We start from the raw sequence: 18959 nt of genomic DNA, 5'->3' as shown, positions 1-18959 counted from the left end.
CAGGCCACAGTGGGGCTCCAGCATTTTGCGCTCCCGGCCTCTGTCAACGCTCGGCAGGCCTGAGGATTCGACCCTCCCTATCTCGCCCTTCATCAGCAGCCTGCTGGGGAGTGAGGAAACTGAAAGCAACACTCACCAGGCTCTAGTGACTGGCAGCGCAGGCGCAGGAGACAGGAGAAGTTCCCACAGACAGTCGACACGCTCACGCAGTCCAGTTCAACTGCGACCAGGAGGGACAGCAGAGACGAAAGGGGGCCTGCAGAAGCACCGCGGACAAGGTCATAGACAGTGGACATGTCTGCAATACCCCCAATAGAGCCTTTCATAGTAGAAGGGTCGCCCTCATCACTTGCACCAAAGTGGAAAGATTGGTTGGACCGCCTACTGATATTCTTTGAGGCAACCAAGGTCCATAAGAACCAAAAAAGAGCGATGTTGTTACAACTTGGGGGCAAAGATATACATAACATCACCAAGGAACTTGTAGAGGCCACGCCGAAGAATCACCACACATTGATAAATGCCCTCAATGGACACTTCGAGCCGATGGCCAATCAGGACTACAAAAGGTTCATATTTAGGCAAGCGCGCCAACTCCCCGAAGAGTCGTTGGACACGTACCATGCAAGACTTAAAAACCTAGCATCTACGTGCGGGTTCCAAGACAAGACAGAAGATATACAGGGACAAGTGATCCAGGGCTGTGCCTCCGCCAAGCTCTGTGAACGAATACTGGAGGAATCCGGCAAGTCCCTCACAGACATACTGTCCCTGGGGCGCACCAAGGAGCTGTCCAAGGCCCGTGCAGCACACATGGAGGCGGCCCTCCATTCCCCGGTGAAGGCAGAACCCATGAATGCTGTAATGACCAAGCCCACAATGAGGTGGAACAAGATGGGACCCAGAACAGCGACTTCAGGACAAGGGAAGATGTGTGGATTCTGTGGTGGGCCTCCCCACCAAGCAGCAGAATGCCCGGCCAAAAAAAGAGGTGCTCGGGATGCGGGTGATTCAACCATTTTGAGATGGTATGCAGATCCAAACGGTATCGTAAGCCTAGGCAGGTGGTCAATGCACTACCCGAAGTTGAGAGGACACCCAGCGACATGGACGATGATGATGAGGAGGAAGAGCGGGTAGTCCACAAAGTACAGATGATTAGCGCCGCGACCCGAAAAGCGCGACGATTGCCACAGTGCAACATTCGCGTGGGACCCCAGGACGTCATGGCTGTAGTGGATACCAGGGCCACCATCAAAATCATGGCCTCAGCTCTTCACGAACCATGAATCCAGCACCCAAACTGTACCCGTCGGCGATTACTGTGTTTGCGTATGGTCAGGACACACCCCTGAAAATACGGGGTCAGTTCAAAACATCCATCTCCCATAGTGACAGCTCCATCACCACCAACGTGTACGTCACTGAAGATGGGCAAGAAATGCTGCTATGGTGCCGTGCTGCGGGAGATTTGGGAGTGGTGACGTTCTCATTCAGTGTGCATCACAAGTCGATCCAACACCTACTAGATGAGTTCTTGGAGGTCTTTGAGGGAATCGGAAGATTCAAGGGCAAAGAGATTCATCTGCACATCGACCCACCGGTTCAGCCAGTAGCACTACGGCATCGACGGATAGCATTTCACCTGCGGGCCCAGGTAGAGGAAGAACTCAAGAAACTGGAGGCAGCGGGAATGATTGAGAGAGTGACGGGGCCCACCCCTGGGGTTTCTCCGATCGTTGTTGTGAGAAGTTGGCCTGATATGTAATGTCCACTATTCTAGTGGGCACCCTGTATCAGTCCAAACAACCCTTATGGTGATGGTTGTAAAGTCAACCTTATAGACCAGCTATCCTAGTGGTAGCATGGACAAAGCAGTCTTGGGCTAAACTCAAGAGGGCATGTGAAGCCAGCTGTTTTACCATATGTAACCCCTTTAATACCAAATGAAAGGACACCACACAGGTTATAAATAAAATATATATGTATTTATTTCTAACACAACCCCTCTGAACTCTTTATGAGGTCAGAGGCACAAGCACATAACAAGATACTTAATTATCATACAATAAGTTGCGCAATATACAGTAGCACCCTAGGGGCACGTCAAACCATATACTAAAATAGTGGTATAAGAACCACGTCACGAACAAAGGATAGGCCTAGGGAATCGCTGGGGCTACACTGTACTACCAAAAGTTAGAAAGTAGGAGGCCCAAGGGAAGCGTGTGCAGTGTCTTTACAAACACACAAGTTACCATAGAGTTAGAATGGGAACAAAAGAATTGGAAACTAATTCTTTTAGGTCACTTCCGGATGGACTAGGAAAAAGCTATTGAAAACTGGGACACTAGGATAGTTAATACCCACAGGAGCACCGGAGTACTCGCGTTACCTCACCCACAGGAGGTGGGTGCATAGGTGTCAGTCGCTGAATCTTTTGGAGCCTTGAAGAAAGATGCGGCAGGCGACCAGGAGAGAAGTGTCCGGTTGGATCCAAGGGCGGATCGAGGATGAAGAGTACCTGAAAGCAGAGGGGACAGAGTCTGGGTCACTAGACAGTGACCAGGAAGGAACCAGGCGATGTTGCGAAGCAATCAGGTGATGTTGTGAAGCTTGTCTCTGCAGCCACATGGACCAGGAGGTGTCGACGACAACCAGGAGCTGGGCACGGACTGTCCCACGAAGGATCTCGCTGTCGGCGGTGTCGGCTTCCAGATTGGAGTTAACAAGCCTTGGTTAAAGCAACCCACACAGGAATCGAAGATGGCTTCTGGGTCAGACCAGCAAGGTCAGATGGGCTTCTCTTTTTCAGGGAAGCAAGGGCCAGCCTGGAGCAACCAGGCCAGTGGTGGAAATTCGTAGGCTCGTCGTCACAGAGGCCATTAGCCAACGGGTAAGTGACCGGACAGACGCATCGAGTCACTCCTTGACCACAAGGGAGATTCTTCAGTCTTCTATCTTCAAGTAGAACGTCGAAGGTCCAGAGTTTCGTTTCAAGTTTCAGTCCGGATAAATCTAAAGTCTCTAGACTTAGCTCCTACCTATATACTAATCTAAGGGACTGGATTACCTGCTAGGTCCCTCCTATGGGTGGAACCAGGGAAGGGGGTGGTTACACCTCTTTTCCTTTGTCCAGTTTCGCGCCAGAGCTGGGGCTGGAGTGCCCCAGCAATTGGTTTGAACTGGGCTATGCATGGGACACTTTGTGTGCCACAGGCGGTGTCTCATTTCATTCAGCCCTCCCTGCCCCAATACACTATGGCCTGTCTGGGGTGGTGCTAGCACCTCCCAAGACAGGAAACCTATTGTCCAAGCCTCCCTCGCTGGAAGAAATCCCAGTAGCAGGAGGTCAGACCTGTGTCTGTGGCAGCTGCATCCATTTTATGATGCTGAGGCTCTGGTTAACTTTAACTGGGTTTAGTGGGAACAACATGTCTTCTCCCTCTAGAAGGGTGGAATGCTACCCCCGTCGCCAGAACTGGCGAGGGTGTAGTATTCCAAAGCGTATGACACCTTACACGACATGTTTTGATAAAGCCAAACCAAAGTTAGCATTCAACCGCGAGGATTATAATGCACTTAAGAGTATATGGTATGGCTATATCATAGAACAGCTATAAGGACATGGTTCCGAAAGCTGCAGACAGGTTCAGCTCATGCCAGAGCCTTATCTCACATAAAACCAATAACTCTGCCTCCAGGATGGTTAAGGCCTGCCATAGGAGTGACTTATATGTATATATGTGTCTATATGTAAAGGTAGGTATAGGGATACTACACCTAAGCAAGGGGTGATTACACAACCTTGACCCAGCTGAGTGATCAGCCAGTTGTGCCAATGTGAGTGGCCAGCCAGGGGTGGCATAATACATGCTGCAGCCCCTGGTAGGCCTTGGATGCACCTATGCCCTGGGTACCTATAGTACTCTGTACAGGGGCTCATAAGGTGACTCAATGTCCAATTGGTAACATACCTAAAGTACATGGTATTGAATTTAGAGAGAGCGGGGGCAAGATGGCCGCCGAAGCGCTGTAGGAGAAAGTCGCATCACAACCCCTCTCCGACCCAAGACTAGTCCCAGGCGCTAGATGGACTCCAAAAAGTAGTATGCAATTCATCTTATGTTGGGCAGAGGGTCAGCAAGGAGGAGACAGCAGATCGGGTGGAAGAGGCGCAACGGTGTACTTGGCAGTCTTGCACGCATATGGGAAAAAGCGAAGATACTGTCTGTTTCCCTGTTCAAGGCATTCCGCACAAACGGATTTGAGGGAGGGGTGGCGTTCCGAGGTAAAGATAAACAGCAGCAGTTCATGCCCAGCGGCTTAAATAAAGAGACATGCCAGAAAGATGCCGGGAGATCGGGCACCATACCGAAAGCTAAAATGCCGCCTCCTGCCAAACGCTCGACACCCGCCGTATCAACAGCAACCAAAGCCCAGCAGCGCAAGCTGGACAGAGCTAGTGAGAAGGAGAAAGAGCTCAAGCTGGCTAAAGACACACGAAGCGGCAGCAATCAATCGATGCGGGATCTACCAGAAAAGAGGAAGAGTGAGAAAGACCCCACTTACAGGCAGCCTTCCGTCTCAGAAGTCTTCAGCTTGAAAACAGCTCCGGGTACAACAGGATCATTCATGGCAAATCCGCCGCTCACGGCAAGCCTGCCGTCCGATGGAACAAGCAGCAACGTCCTCGAGGACGCAAGCGGAAGCGTCGCCAGGCAACCGGTGTACACAGACCTCACGCTTCCCGCGGAGCTCCCGACAGTGAGAACGACGGACGGCGCTGAGCAAGAGCTGGAGCAGGGGAGCCAAGGCGAGTTGGACGACGCCAAAAGAAAGGTGAGAGAGGCCGCTGGTGGGGCGGAGGTACTGTATACTGGACAGATGCTAGACGCCCTCAAAGAGGTGGAGGCAGAGATGCTCGAGGAGCAAGCCCAGTTGCAAGGAAATAATGGCGCAAAGAGGGGGAGTGTAGCGAGCCTCAGATCACAGAAAGACCAGGCAGAGGCGGATTTCACGGAGGGGGCCGAGGGGGACAGGTTCTTCTCGGTCCCTGAAGAGTCTGAATCAACGATAGCAAGCAGCGACGAAGAGAGAGACACCTCAGATTTAAGCTTGAGTTCTGGAGACAGTGGAGGCTCTAGGGGGAGAGGCACTCAAAAAAGGCGCAAGATGGCATCTAGAAGGGCACGCTCGCCCCTGAGCACACATAAGAAACTGCTATGGGACTACTCTGCCACCTCTAGTATGTATAAAGAGGATGGACAAGAAGTTCAAAGCGAAGGAGGAAAATTGGATATAATGTTTGCCACATTAAAACAGATGCAAACAGAAGCCAGAGCTGAAAGTCGGAGAGCTAGGCATGATACCAAAAAAATTCAAGCCTCAATCAGGAAAATAAACAAAAAATTTGAGGAAGTTGAGGAGAGAGTCATAGGAGTTGAAGAAAGAACTGGAAGACTAGAGGATGAAGTCACAGACTGGCAGACATCTAGAGGGGAGCAGACAAAGATTGTGGAAGATCTACAATGGAAGGTGGAAGATTTGGAAAATCGCCAGAGGCGTAATAACGCCAGACTCCTCGGTATTGAGGAAGGTGTGGAGGGGCAAGATCCCAGAGGTTTCGTTATCAAGCTGTTAAAAGGGGCCTTCCCGGAGGTGCCATGGCAATGGGAGCAAGAAGTACAGAGAGCCCATAGGTTCCCACTTTCAATAAAGAAAAGGCGAGAAGGGGGCACAGATGCGCTTCCAAGGGCCATGCTAGTGTTTTTTGGAAACTTTCTAGCAAGACAAGAACTGATGGAGAAAGCCAGACCAGACGCTAGGAAGACTGTCGAAGGAATAACATTTTTTGCTAGACCAGACTTCTGCCATGTAACAGTTGAGAGGCGGTAGAGACTCAGGCAATTGATTACAGCATTTCAGAGACAAGGGGCAGAGGCTTACTTAATGTTCCCGGCAAAGCTAAAAGTTATTTCTGCAGGTCGAACAAGAATGTTCTTTTCAGAGATCAAGGCGGGGGAATTGTTGGCAGAATTAACAGAACAAGGAGGAGCTAGGAAGAAGTAAAAGGGAAATTACAAAGAGAGAAAAAAGAGAAGGTTGTTGGGAGAAAAATAATCAGTTTAATGAGCCTGGTATTTGGGAGTAACAATGGGTGAAGTAGAGTTGAGGGAAGGAGAGGGGGGCGACACTACAACGCTCAGTGGTCACGCATAGGTCAGTTGTGACCTATTTGCCTGTAGCAGGGGGGGTGGGACAGCAGAGTGGGAGGGGGGGGGCAGCGAAGGCGGGGTGGTGGGGGGGCATTGTCACAGGTGATGGTTGGTGTAGAAATACAGTACAGATTCTTAAAATGCATAAGGGAGAGAGAAAACGGCTGGATAATTTCGAGATGGCATTTAAAAAGATGGTAAAATTAAGCATGAGTAAATGGCAGTCAGGGTAATCACGATTAACATTTGTGGACTAAATAATGGAGAGAAAAGACAAAAGCTAGCTGCATTGCTTCGATTCTGGAGAATTGACATAATTTGTTTACAGGAGACGCATGTGGACGGCAAAGACAAGTTTATGCTGGATCAAATGGGATTTGAGGTTCTTGCTTATACAGGACAGGAAGGGAGAAGTAAGGGAGTGGCGATCTTGGCTAGGAAAGGCACTGTAAAAATTAAAAAGAAAAAGGAGGATCGAGATGGGAGATGGGTGGTGCTGGATATGGAAACTATGGCTGGAAGATTCACACTTACTTCATTGTATGGGTCAACTGAAGATGAACCGGAGTTAATTGAATTTATGGATGGAGAATTAGCACTGTGGCCAGAACCTGTGGTATGCTGTGGGGATTTTAACATCAATGGTTTGGATGGCCTAACTGACAGGGGTGGGGGTAGATACCGAGGGAGGAAAAAAAAGACATACAAGGCAGTACAAAATCTTGTCCGACATAATGCTCTGGTGGACATGTGGGCGGAAAAAAACCCAATAGGTACAGGAAGTACTTTCTATTCAGCCCCACATAAAACGATTGCCAGACTGGATTACTTCTTTATATCTAGTTCACTTGTAGGTGGAGCCGCAATAGAACGACTTCCCAGAATAGTGTCAGACCATAATCCGCTGGTTCTAAGTATGTCAGTGGCTAAAAATAAGGATAGGTCAACGACCACATGGACATTTGAACGGGGGTTGTTGAAGGAGAAGGAATATATTACAAGAATGCAGGAATGGATAACACAATTCTGGGACATGAATAGGTACTCGGCTTCAGCGGATATGGTATGGGACACTTTTAAAGCGGGAGTGAGGGGGGAGACATTAAGTTATACGTTGTTAAGAAGTAAGAAGGAAAAGGAGAAGATGGAAGAGAAGATTAGAGCTCTGGTGGACCTAGAAGAGGGCCTAGTGGCTGCAATAGGTAGGCAAGAACCTATTGAGCAGATCCTGCTGGCCTTGGAAGTACAGAAGGCAGATGCAGGCGCTACATTGGCGCAGAAAACAGCAGGGAATTATCTAGCAAAAAAAGAAAAATGCTACGAATTTAATGAGAGGGTGGGACACCTCCTGGCAATTAGTACCAGACAAACACTAGCAGCAGGGGAGATAAAAGAAATTAAGGATAGTACAGGGACAATTGTTAATAAGGTAGAGGAGGTACAGGAGGTGTTTAGAAGGTTTTACGAAATCTTATACGAGCAAGACACAAACAACGCAAATCTAGAGACAGGGATTATGGAATATCTGTCACAGGTACCACAGGTAGGGTTAAGCACAGAGGAGAGGGATAAGCTAGATTTGCAGCTAACAGTCCAGGAGGCAAGGGACGCGGCATTCAGCCTCCCCTCTGGCAAAGCAACAGGTCTAGATCAGATACCTGCAGAGTTCTATAAGACCTTTTGGGATGTGCTAGCTAAGGACATGTGGGCAATTTGCTGTATGGCACAGGGGGGTAGAATAGTCCCACAATCTTGGGCCGGTGCGGATATCATAGTGATACTTAAAAAGGACAAACCTCCAACGGAACCAGGCTCATATAGGCCAATAACGTTACTAAATGCGGATGCAAAGATATTTTCTAAATCACTGGCTAATAGGTTGAGCAAGGTTATAGAGGGGGTGGTATCCCCAGCGCAACATGGCTTTATCCCAGGCAAAGGGACTACTCAACATACTAGGCAGATGATCACCATCTTAGATGCAGCGGAGGCTGCAGGAGACCCAGTTGCGGCTATTTTTTTGGATGCCGAGAAGGCCTTCGACAGGGTCTCCTGGGACTATCTCTGGAAAGCCATGGAATGGGCAGGTATAGGCAATGGATATATAACAGCAATCCAGGCACTTTATAAACAACCGTTAGCCAGGATAAGAATCAATAAATCCTATACGAATGCAGTACAGATTAGACGAGGGACTAGGCAGGGCTGTCCAGCCTCGCCTTTACTATTTGCCATATATCTGAACCCGTTTTTAAGAAGGCTCACACATAATAATAGGATCCCCCCAGTCAGACTGCATGAGTAGGATTACAAATTATTCGCCTACGCGGATGACGTAGCTATCACAACACCAGCACCGGAGGGGGCACTGACTGAAATAGAACAAGAGGCAAGGAATTTCGGAGCGGTCTCAGGGTATCTAATAAATAGAGGAAAGACACAGGTAGTGCAGAATAGATATACAATATTTGAAGATACAAGAGTAGTCTCAGAAGCAATGTACTTGGGAGTCAGGGTGGCTGCGGATTTAGAGAACCTAATAGAGATTAACATGGAACCACTTTTAGGGAAGGTTAAAAGAAATATGGAGAGAGTCAATAATCTACATCTGACACTAATGGGACGTATTAATTTTATTGAAATGGTTACTTTTCCAAAATTTTTATATATTTTTAGAGCAATTCCCTTATACTTTGATGGCACATGGTTTAATAGAATAGAATCAACAGTGAATAGACTAATTTGGGCACAGGGGAAGACACGTAGAGCATATCGATTTTTGACACTATCAAGAGAGAAGGGAGGTTGGGGGGCACCGGACTTTAGATTTTATTATTGGGCGGCAGCTCTCCAATATTCTAAAGGGTTATTAGGAGGAAGTGACCAGCAGGGTGAGAGATCGTGTCAAGTGAACGTCTACGAAGCAATCTTGGGAAAGGCGGCAGAGAATGCCTTAGTAACGACAGTGGATTTTGTCTATTTTAAACACACGAGGTTCAAGACTTTGAGCGCTGTATATAAAATCTGGAGGGCAATTAGGAAAAAGCTAGGATTGGGGAGGTATAATAGATACCTGAGGCTGTATACGAACAACAAGCTTCCTGCAGAGATTTTCAGGGATGCAGTCATGAAAGAGTGGGATGGCAGGGGGATGAAGAAATTAGGAGACTTGTTGGATGCAAAAGGAGGGTTCTTACTGTTCCAGGATATCCAAAACAAATTTAAAATATCAGGGAATAATTTTTTTAAATACTTACAAGTGAGGAGCTACTTTCAAATAAAACGGGGTGGGACAGCAGGATTGACAAATTCTAGGATAATGGACTATTTAGGGAGCAGCCTACAGTGCACGATTAGACAATTGTACGCAGAATTACAGGAATATAAAACAGATGATAGAGAAAAATATGACAATAAATGGGTGGAACAAGTAAGGGCCCATCCTGAAGCTCTTCAAGCCTCATTAGATCTAGGCCGAACTGTCTTGTGCTCAGCAACGCTACAAACTCAACACTATAAGACAGTCTACTCGTTGTACCATACACCTGCTAGAATTGCCCAATGGGGGGGAAGCACTGGAATAACTTGCCCACGCTGCAACTCAACAAGCGCCAATATTACTCATATGTTTGCACAATGCCCACAACTTTACACTTTAAAATTGGCAATAGAGGAATTTCTGAGAGATCTCTGGGGTTAAAGACCAAATTAACGGATGAGTTGATAATGTTAGGTATTAGTATAGGAGATAATAATGTATATCCAGAATTTATGTTTATGGTTACGGCAGTTTTTAGGAATATTATTGCAAGAGCCTGGATTGATAAATCTGTTCAATAAAGTGAGCTACCCAGTAAACCTTTGGGGGCTGGGTGAAATATGATCAAATGGGTGAGAGGGCCTCCAAAGGAGTTTGTTTTCAGTATCAACTTTGCTTATTCTGGATGAATTGAATATAGGTAAGTGAATTATCCTAAAAATAACTTAATTTAAATAAATCAAATGGCTAAAGCTGACTAGACATAACGATACTTAACATTGACACAAATGTTAACATAAAAACAAATAGACATGTGTATATGCAAAAAATAGATTTTATCAAAATTTATATTGGCAGGGAAAAATTACAATAAACCAAAATGAAACACACAGGGATACAAGACAGATGCTAAGAAAATTAATCAAAATCTCTGTAAGGCCTGTGGCAAGCTTATCCAGAAGTAAGGGATGGAGAAATTTCCTTTCGGATTAAGCAGAAGTCGACGTTTCGGTCTCTGCAGTCAACTCAATGAGACCATCATCAGGACAAAATTGAAACAAAATATTGTAACTCCCTAGTGAAAGATAGAGTAAAACAATTTCAGTACAACTAAAAAGGCCATAGTCCATTAATTCTTATTGCATTATACACACTAAACCACACAATGAGTGAACTCATTAAGCACAGAAAAACCACATTATGACAATACTTTTGCAAATTACAGGACATACATTAATACAGGACTTTAGCACAATATAAAACATGTATATTTGCAGTTCAAGTACATGCGATTCGTGACTGTATCAACATTACTGCTGCCTTCAGAAATCAATAAATGTTAAGAAATCCGACAACAATAAATGAGAAATCAGATGTTGGAAATTTTGGCGACCATAAGTAGTTCTAATATATGCAATTGATTTATATGTCAGTTTTATTTCGAATACCTGGACTCAAACGATGTTTATGATGCAAATACCAACATTTAAACTTCAGCGTTAGGAGTTTTAAAAAACCTACCCAAGGGCGAGAATCACTAGCCAGTGTCTTGGCTTTTATGGTTTTATCGGCTATCACACTGTTGGTATTAATCTGTAAAAATTAAAACAATTCTAAGTGATTTTGGAAACATGTGCAAAAATAAAACCTGCACTGTGTCCGTTTTCATGAGGAAATACCTGAAAGTCGTGACCACCGGTTGTAGTTTTAAGGAGGGTCTCAGGTAAGGTTATTCTGCACACAAAAAGAAAATAGGCGCCAGGTCCGTTAAACTAAACCTTTCTAATCGTGATATACGTTATAGGGTAGCGCTCGTTAGTACGCTTACCTTCTGAAACGTGCAAAGGGAGAAAATAATTACTCCGTGTAAATTGGGTCACATCCAAGAGATATGTGCAGCCAGACGTCTATTAATGGACGGTCTGAAAAAGCGAACGAGGGATCGGTGTTAGTTTAGAGAAAACACGGGGATTCGATCCGTTTTAAAAGTTCTAGGTCAAAGTTTTACCTGTCAAGCTACTCCGAGGTTAGATACATCAATCTTTCCCGTCATTCGATAGAGGAACTAGTCCCGGAGTGTGTTGCATCTATTTAAATGAACCGGCGTTTGGAGATCAAGATAGGACTTATTTTAGAGCGCCATCTTGAAGAGGTAAAGGTAGTTTCTGATTGAAATCGGAAAAGGTCTATTCTCAAAGCGCCATCTTTGAGTCGGTTCTGGTAAAGTCAAGTAAGGGATATTCGAAGCTCCATTTACAATGACATGGGTATATCCCATAGTTAGTAAAATAGACGGACTCTTCAACAATTCCTGTGGTTGTAAATTAGAGATTTGTCACAGTTTGAGCTGGTTCTAGTACACAAGTGATATTGACATTACACAGGTTATTCGAGAAAACCTTTACAACAATGAAATAAAAAGCATCTGTTACCTATTTACATTAAATGCATCGACATTTAACAAGATGTACAGATATTAAAACATGAGGTTGATTGAAGTCAGTTGCAAATATTAACATCCAAAATAAACGCATTGTGCTAGACATTTGTATGATTTTGGTGTTAGACAAAATTAGCTATACAGTGGTGAAGGCAATTACGGTATGGGTAATATCAATATGACCCAATTTTTCAGGTTAGACAAGCCAGTGCTTGCCATTCTGTAGATGAATTCAGTCCTTTGTTGACTGTGTCGGTAATGCATATCAATTTGCCTTCTCTTAGGGACAATATTCTGTCCATATTGTTTTGTCTTCTGTTTGGTTTGATGACCTCAAGTACCCACCATGTCATGTCCATTTCCTTGTGGCCTGCCCGTAGGTAGTGTTCCACAAGTGGTGCATTCTCTTTTTTGCACCTGATGCGCGACTGGTGTTGCAAGATTCTCTTTTTAACAGGTTGGATAGTTTTTCCAATATAGTGCAGTTGGCACGGGCACTGAATGCAGTAAATAACGTTAGTCGTGTTACAGTTGGAAAAATTTTTGGCTGTAAATTTAACGCCATTAATTTCGCTTGATTTGACTGTCATAGTGGTAGAACAAGCTATGCAATTATTACATTTATAGTGGCCTATGACGGGGGTAGTTTGTAACATGTTAGTCAGAGAGTTGTTAATAACAGGAGCTTCATAGGCATGAACCAGTCTATCTCGGATATTGGTGCCCCTTTTAAAGGCAAACAACGGTTTTTTCGATAGTTCTGGGATAGATGTTAGTAACTTCCAGTTTCTGCTGATAATGGTTCTGATGCTGTTTGAGTGTGTCCCAAAGGTGGATACACATACAATCTCTTCTTTGTTTTGCCGCTCACGTGTTTTTAAAAGGGCTTCACGGTTGTAGTACCATGCACGCTTCATTGATCTACGAAGAAGCCGTGAGGGATAACCGCGTGCCATCAGTTTCAGTTTCAGTTTATTGGCCTCAGAAAAATAGTCATTTTTGAAGGTACAATTCCTCCGCAAGCGGAGGAATTGACCGAATGGAAGGCCATCCTTAAGTGCCTGTGGGTGATGGCTTTTGTAACTAAGAAGGGTGTTTCTGGCAGTTTCCTTAGTATAAAGGGTGGTGTATAGCTGATTATTGTCACCATTTTTAATAATTATGTCCAAAAAGGGCATCTCTGTTGTGCTGTGGTCTAAGGTGAACTTTAGATTGGTATTCCTTGAGTTCAACCATTGGTGAAAGAGTTTTAGCTCATCAGTATCACCGTGCCATATCATGAAAATATCGTCGATGTAACGAATCCATCTCCGGATGTTAACAGCAAATGGATTCGTCACATCAAGCACATATTGTTCTTCGAAGGAGGAAACGTAGATATTAGCTATGTCAGGGGCATAGACTGCACCCATAGCTACCCCCTTTAGTTGCTGGAAGAAACTATTCTGAAAAAGGAAGAAATTCTCACATAGAGATATTTTCACACATTCAATGATGAAAAACGTAGGAACTGAATGTGGTCGTGGTCTGGATTCTAGAAGTTGATTTAAAAGATCCAGAACTTCAAGTTGGGGAATATTGGTGTATAAGCTTTCTATATCCATAGAAACTAAAATATCACCAATGGGATCAAATGTGAGGTTTTCTACTGCATTAATCACAGACATAGTATCCCTGATGTAGTTAGGATTGTCTACCGCAAATGGCCTGATGAAAAAGTCGGCGTATTGTGCCAGGGGCTTCAAGATGGAATTGCACCCTGAGACAATTGGACGACCTGGAGGGTCCACTGGGTCTTTATGGACTTTTGGCAATAAATATATTGCAGGGACCGTCGCATTTGTGTTCACTAAGAAGGCAGCTTCTTTCTCGTTCAGCCACCCACCATCAAAGCCTAGTTTACTCAGGTTCATGATTTCTTCCATTATACGTTTGGAGGGATTCCCACTCAGTTTTTTGTAATGAGATGGATTAGACAATTGTTTATACATTTCCTTATCATATTTTGACTTTTCCCAAAGCACAATTCCTCCTCCCTTATCTGCAGGTTTTACTAAAGCAGTAGGGAGATTCTGCAAATTGTGTAAGGCCTGTTGTTGCGGTTTAGTCAAATTAGCTTTGTACCCTATGGATTTTTTGAAAAGATTCTCAACTTCGATCAGTGTAGCATTTTCGAAAGTTGTGATCTCTTTACGCACCATCGCGTTAGTCGGATAGAAAGTGGAGGGGTTTCTCAGTCCTGTAATACCTCTTTTTGGCTCATTGATGTTATTCGCAAAATAATTGCGTAGCCGGATGGTACGAAAGAAACGATAAAGTTCGAGTTTGGTGTTAAAGATATCGTTTCTATATGTAGGTACAAAGCTAAGACCCTGTGATAAAACAGATGTCTCGTGTTCTGACAGCAAATGAGTTGAGATATTAAAAATGGGAATGGTCTGATCTAATTCTACCATTCGTAATATTGGTTCCGGGTTTGCCGGAATCCCGGGGTGTACTGGTTGCGGTACCATCCTCGCTTCGGAGGCTGTGGTCTCCGAGGGGGTCTGGTTGGTCTTTGGTCCTGGGCTAAAAAATTCTTATTAGATGTTGAAGGCTGTTGATCGTATCTTTGATAATTGGGGTTATAAGATTTCTCACTTCCTGATTCAGAACCTGAATCGGAAAAGGTAACCCTTTTAGAGGGCTTCTGATTAGCCCCTTGATTTGTGTAGAAATCTTTTCTCAGATATGGATATGTGCGTTCTTTGTTATACCGTCGGATATCGTTTTGTAACTTCTCAGTCTTTTTATGTGAATTGAATTCCTCGAATTCCTTCACTGTTTGTGTAACCTTATCTAGGAGTGCTTTACTGTTGGTGATCGTGCTGTCTCCCAGGATCTTGCTTTCAAGGGTTTCAATTTCTTTTGTGAGGGTCTTGATTTGTCTGAGAGCTGTTTCGATGCTTAGAACCATCCAGGTTCTTGAGCAGCGATTAGCTGAGAAACTGAATCCTATTTTAAACTCCTCGTCATCTACAAATATTATTGGAATGTTACGTATTTGGAGACCTGCTGGTATGATGTTGGAGTTTAAACAGTCAGTCAAGAACTTAGCATGAAGCTCAGTTCGAACCAGTTTCTTTTTTAAGCGTTCAAGTTGATTAATATCAGATTCAAATGGAAGCTGTGTTACAGGGCCTTTATTGCCAAGTAGCGAAGGACCAGAGGCGACTTTCAGAATATACTCATCAGAGTAAACTAAAGTTTCGGCCTCAGACATAGATATTAAAGTTTAAAAAAAGAGGGGGGGGACAACCACTTAGTTCAGCGGCTCACACCAGACCAGCGTCTGTGCAAGAATATGTTCAATAAAGTGAGCTACCCAGTAAACCTTTGGGGGCTGGGTGAAATATGATCAAATGGGTGAGAGGGCCTCCAAAGGAGTTTGTTTTCAGTATCAACTTTGCTTATTCTGGATGAATTGAATATAGGTAAGTGAATTATCCTAAAAATAACTTAATTTAAATAAATCAAATGGCTAAAGCTGACTAGACATAACGATACTTAACATTGACACAAATGTTAACATAAAAACAAATAGACATGTGTATATGCAAAAAATAGATTTTATCAAAATTTATATTGGCAGGGAAAAATTACAATAAACCAAAATGAAACACACAGGGATACAAGACAGATGCTAAGAAAATTAATCAAAATCTCTGTAAGGCCTGTGGCAAGCTTATCCAGAAGTAAGGGATGGAGAAATTTCCTTTCGGATTAAGCAGAAGTCGACGTTTCGGTCTCTGCAGTCAACTCAATGAGACCATCATCAGGACAAAATTGAAACAAAATATTGTAACTCCCTAGTGAAAGATAGAGTAAAACAATTTCAGTACAACTAAAAAGGCCATAGTCCATTAATTCTTATTGCATTATACACACTAAACCACACAATGAGTGAACTCATTAAGCACAGAAAAACCACATTATGACAATACTTTTGCAAATTACAGGACATACATTAATACAGGACTTTAGCACAATATAAAACATGTATATTTGCAGTTCAAGTACATGCGATTCGTGACTGTATCAACATTACTGCTGCCTTCAGAAATCAATAAATGTTAAGAAATCCGACAACAATAAATGAGAAATCAGATGTTGGAAATTTTGGCGACCATAAGTAGTTCTAATATATGCAATTGATTTATATGTCAGTTTTATTTCGAATACCTGGACTCAAACGATGTTTATGATGCAAATACCAACATTTAAACTTCAGCGTTAGGAGTTTTAAAAAACCTACCCAAGGGCGAGAATCACTAGCCAGTGTCTTGGCTTTTATGGTTTTATCGGCTATCACACTGTTGGTATTAATCTGTAAAAATTAAAACAATTCTAAGTGATTTTGGAAACATGTGCAAAAATAAAACCTGCACTGTGTCCGTTTTCATGAGGAAATACCTGAAAGTCGTGACCACCGGTTGTAGTTTTAAGGAGGGTCTCAGGTAAGGTTATTCTGCACACAAAAAGAAAATAGGCGCCAGGTCCGTTAAACTAAACCTTTCTAATCGTGATATACGTTATAGGGTAGCGCTCGTTAGTACGCTTACCTTCTGAAACGTGCAAAGGGAGAAAATAATTACTCCGTGTAAATTGGGTCACATCCAAGAGATATGTGCAGCCAGACGTCTATTAATGGACGGTCTGAAAAAGCGAACGAGGGATCGGTGTTAGTTTAGAGAAAACACGGCTAGTGATTCTCGCCCTTGGGTAGGTTTTTTAAAACTCCTAACGCTGAAGTTTAAATGTTGGTATTTGCATCATAAACATCGTTTGAGTCCAGGTATTCGAAATAAAACTGACATATAAATCAATTGCATATATTAGAACTACTTATGGTCGCCAAAATTTCCAACATCTGATTTCTCATTTATTGTTGTCGGATTTCTTAACATTTATTGATTTCTGAAGGCAGCAGTAATGTTGATACAGTCACGAATCGCATGTACTTGAACTGCAAATATACATGTTTTATATTGTGCTAAAGTCCTGTATTAATGTATGTCCTGTAATTTGCAAAAGTATTGTCATAATGTGGTTTTTCTGTGCTTAATGAGTTCACTCATTGTGTGGTTTAGTGTGTATAATGCAATAAGAATTAATGGACTATGGCCTTTTTAGTTGTACTGAAATTGTTTTACTCTATCTTTCACTAGGGAGTTACAATATTTTGTTTCAATTTTGTCCTGATGATGGTCTCATTGAGTTGACTGCAGAGACCGAAACGTCGACTTCTGCTTAATCCGAAAGGAAATTTCTCCATCCCTTACTTCTGGATAAGCTTGCCACAGGCCTTACAGAGATTTTGATTAATTTTCTTAGCATCTGTCTTGTATCCCTGTGTGTTTCATTTTGGTTTATTGTAATTTTTCCCTGCCAATATAAATTTTGATAAAATCTATTTTTTGCATATACACATGTCTATTTGTTTTTATGTTAACATTTGTGTCAATGTTAAGTATCGTTATGTCTAGTCAGCTTTAGCCATTTGATTTATTTAAATTAAGTTATTTTTAGGATAATTCACTTACCTATATTCAATTCATCCAGAATAAGCAAAGTTGATACTGAAAACAAACTCCTTTGGAGGCCCTCTCACCCATTTGATCATATTTCACCCAGCCCCCAAAGGTTTACTGGGTAGCTCACTTTATTGAACATATTCTTGCACAGACGCTGGTCTGGTGTGAGCCGCTGAACTAAGTGGTTGTCCCCCCCCTCTTTTTTTAAACTTTAATATCTATGTCTGAGGCCGAAACTTTAGTTTACTCTGATGAGTATATTCTGAAAGTCGCCTCTGGTCCTTCGCTACTTGGCAATAAAGGCCCTGTAACACAGCTTCCATTTGAATCTGATATTAATCAACTTGAACGCTTAAAAAAGAAACTGGTTCGAACTGAGCTTCATGCTAAGTTCTTGACTGACTGTTTAAACTCCAACATCATACCAGCAGGTCTCCAAATACGTAACATTCCAATAATATTTGTAGATGACGAGGAGTTTAAAATAGGATTCAGTTTCTCAGCTAATCGCTGCTCAAGAACCTGGATGGTTCTAAGCATCGAAACAGCTCTCAGACAAATCAAGACCCTCACAAAAGAAATTGAAACCCTTGAAAGCAAGATCCTGGGAGACAGCACGATCACCAACAGTAAAGCACTCCTAGATAAGGTTACACAAACAGTGAAGGAATTCGAGGAATTCAATTCACATAAAAAGACTGAGAAGTTACAAAACGATATCCGACGGTATAACAAAGAACGCACATATCCATATCTGAGAAAAGATTTCTACACAAATCAAGGGGCTAATCAGAAGCCCTCTAAAAGGGTTACCTTTTCCGATTCAGGTTCTGAATCAGGAAGTGAGAAATCTTATAACCCCAATTATCAAAGATACGATCAACAGCCTTCAACATCTAATAAGAATTTTTTAGCCCAGGACCAAAGACCAACCAGACCCCCTCGGAGACCACAGCCTCCGAAGCGAGGATGGTACCGCAACCAGTACACCCCGGGATTCCGGCAAACCCGGAACCAATATTACGAATGGTAGAATTAGATCAGACCATTCCCATTTTTAATATCTCAACTCATTTGCTGTCAGAACACGAGACATCTGTTTTATCACAGGGTCTTAGCTTTGTACCTACATATAGAAACGATATCTTTAACACCAAACTCGAACTTTATCGTTTCTTTCGTACCATCCGGCTACGCAATTATTTTGCGAATAACATCAATGAGCCAAAAAGAGGTATTACAGGACTGAGAAACCCCTCCACTTTCTATCCGACTAACGCGATGGTGCGTAAAGAGATCACAACTTTCGAAAATGCTACACTGATCGAAGTTGAGAATCTTTTCAAAAAATCCATAGGGTACAAAGCTAATTTGACTAAACCGCAACAACAGGCCTTACACAATTTGCAGAATCTCCCTACTGCTTTAGTAAAACCTGCAGATAAGGGAGGAGGAATTGTGCTTTGGGA

General features: G+C 43.2%; 1 protein-coding gene and 1 long non-coding RNA gene across 2 annotated transcripts in view; one reads left to right on the top strand and one right to left on the bottom strand.

Annotated features, from left to right (window-relative positions):
* Positions 1 to 18959, top strand: part of BTBD19 (BTB domain containing 19) — a 1094395-nt gene that overhangs the window by 246506 nt on the left and 828930 nt on the right. The gene's annotated exons all lie outside the window — the stretch shown is intronic.
* LOC147746917 (uncharacterized) lies at positions 11018 to 11366 on the bottom strand. Its single transcript, XR_015299455.1, has 3 exons — positions 11306 to 11366; positions 11157 to 11211; positions 11018 to 11070 (listed from the first exon to the last, which is right to left on the bottom strand). It is a non-coding gene; the product is annotated as an uncharacterized LOC147746917 (long non-coding RNA).

This window comes from Lissotriton vulgaris, chromosome 1_1 (genome assembly GCF_964263255.1).
Source record: "Lissotriton vulgaris chromosome 1_1, aLisVul1.2, whole genome shotgun sequence".
NCBI classification, from domain to species: Eukaryota; Metazoa; Chordata; class Amphibia; order Caudata; family Salamandridae; genus Lissotriton; species Lissotriton vulgaris.
This window is presented reverse-complemented; position numbering and strand designations above follow the sequence as displayed.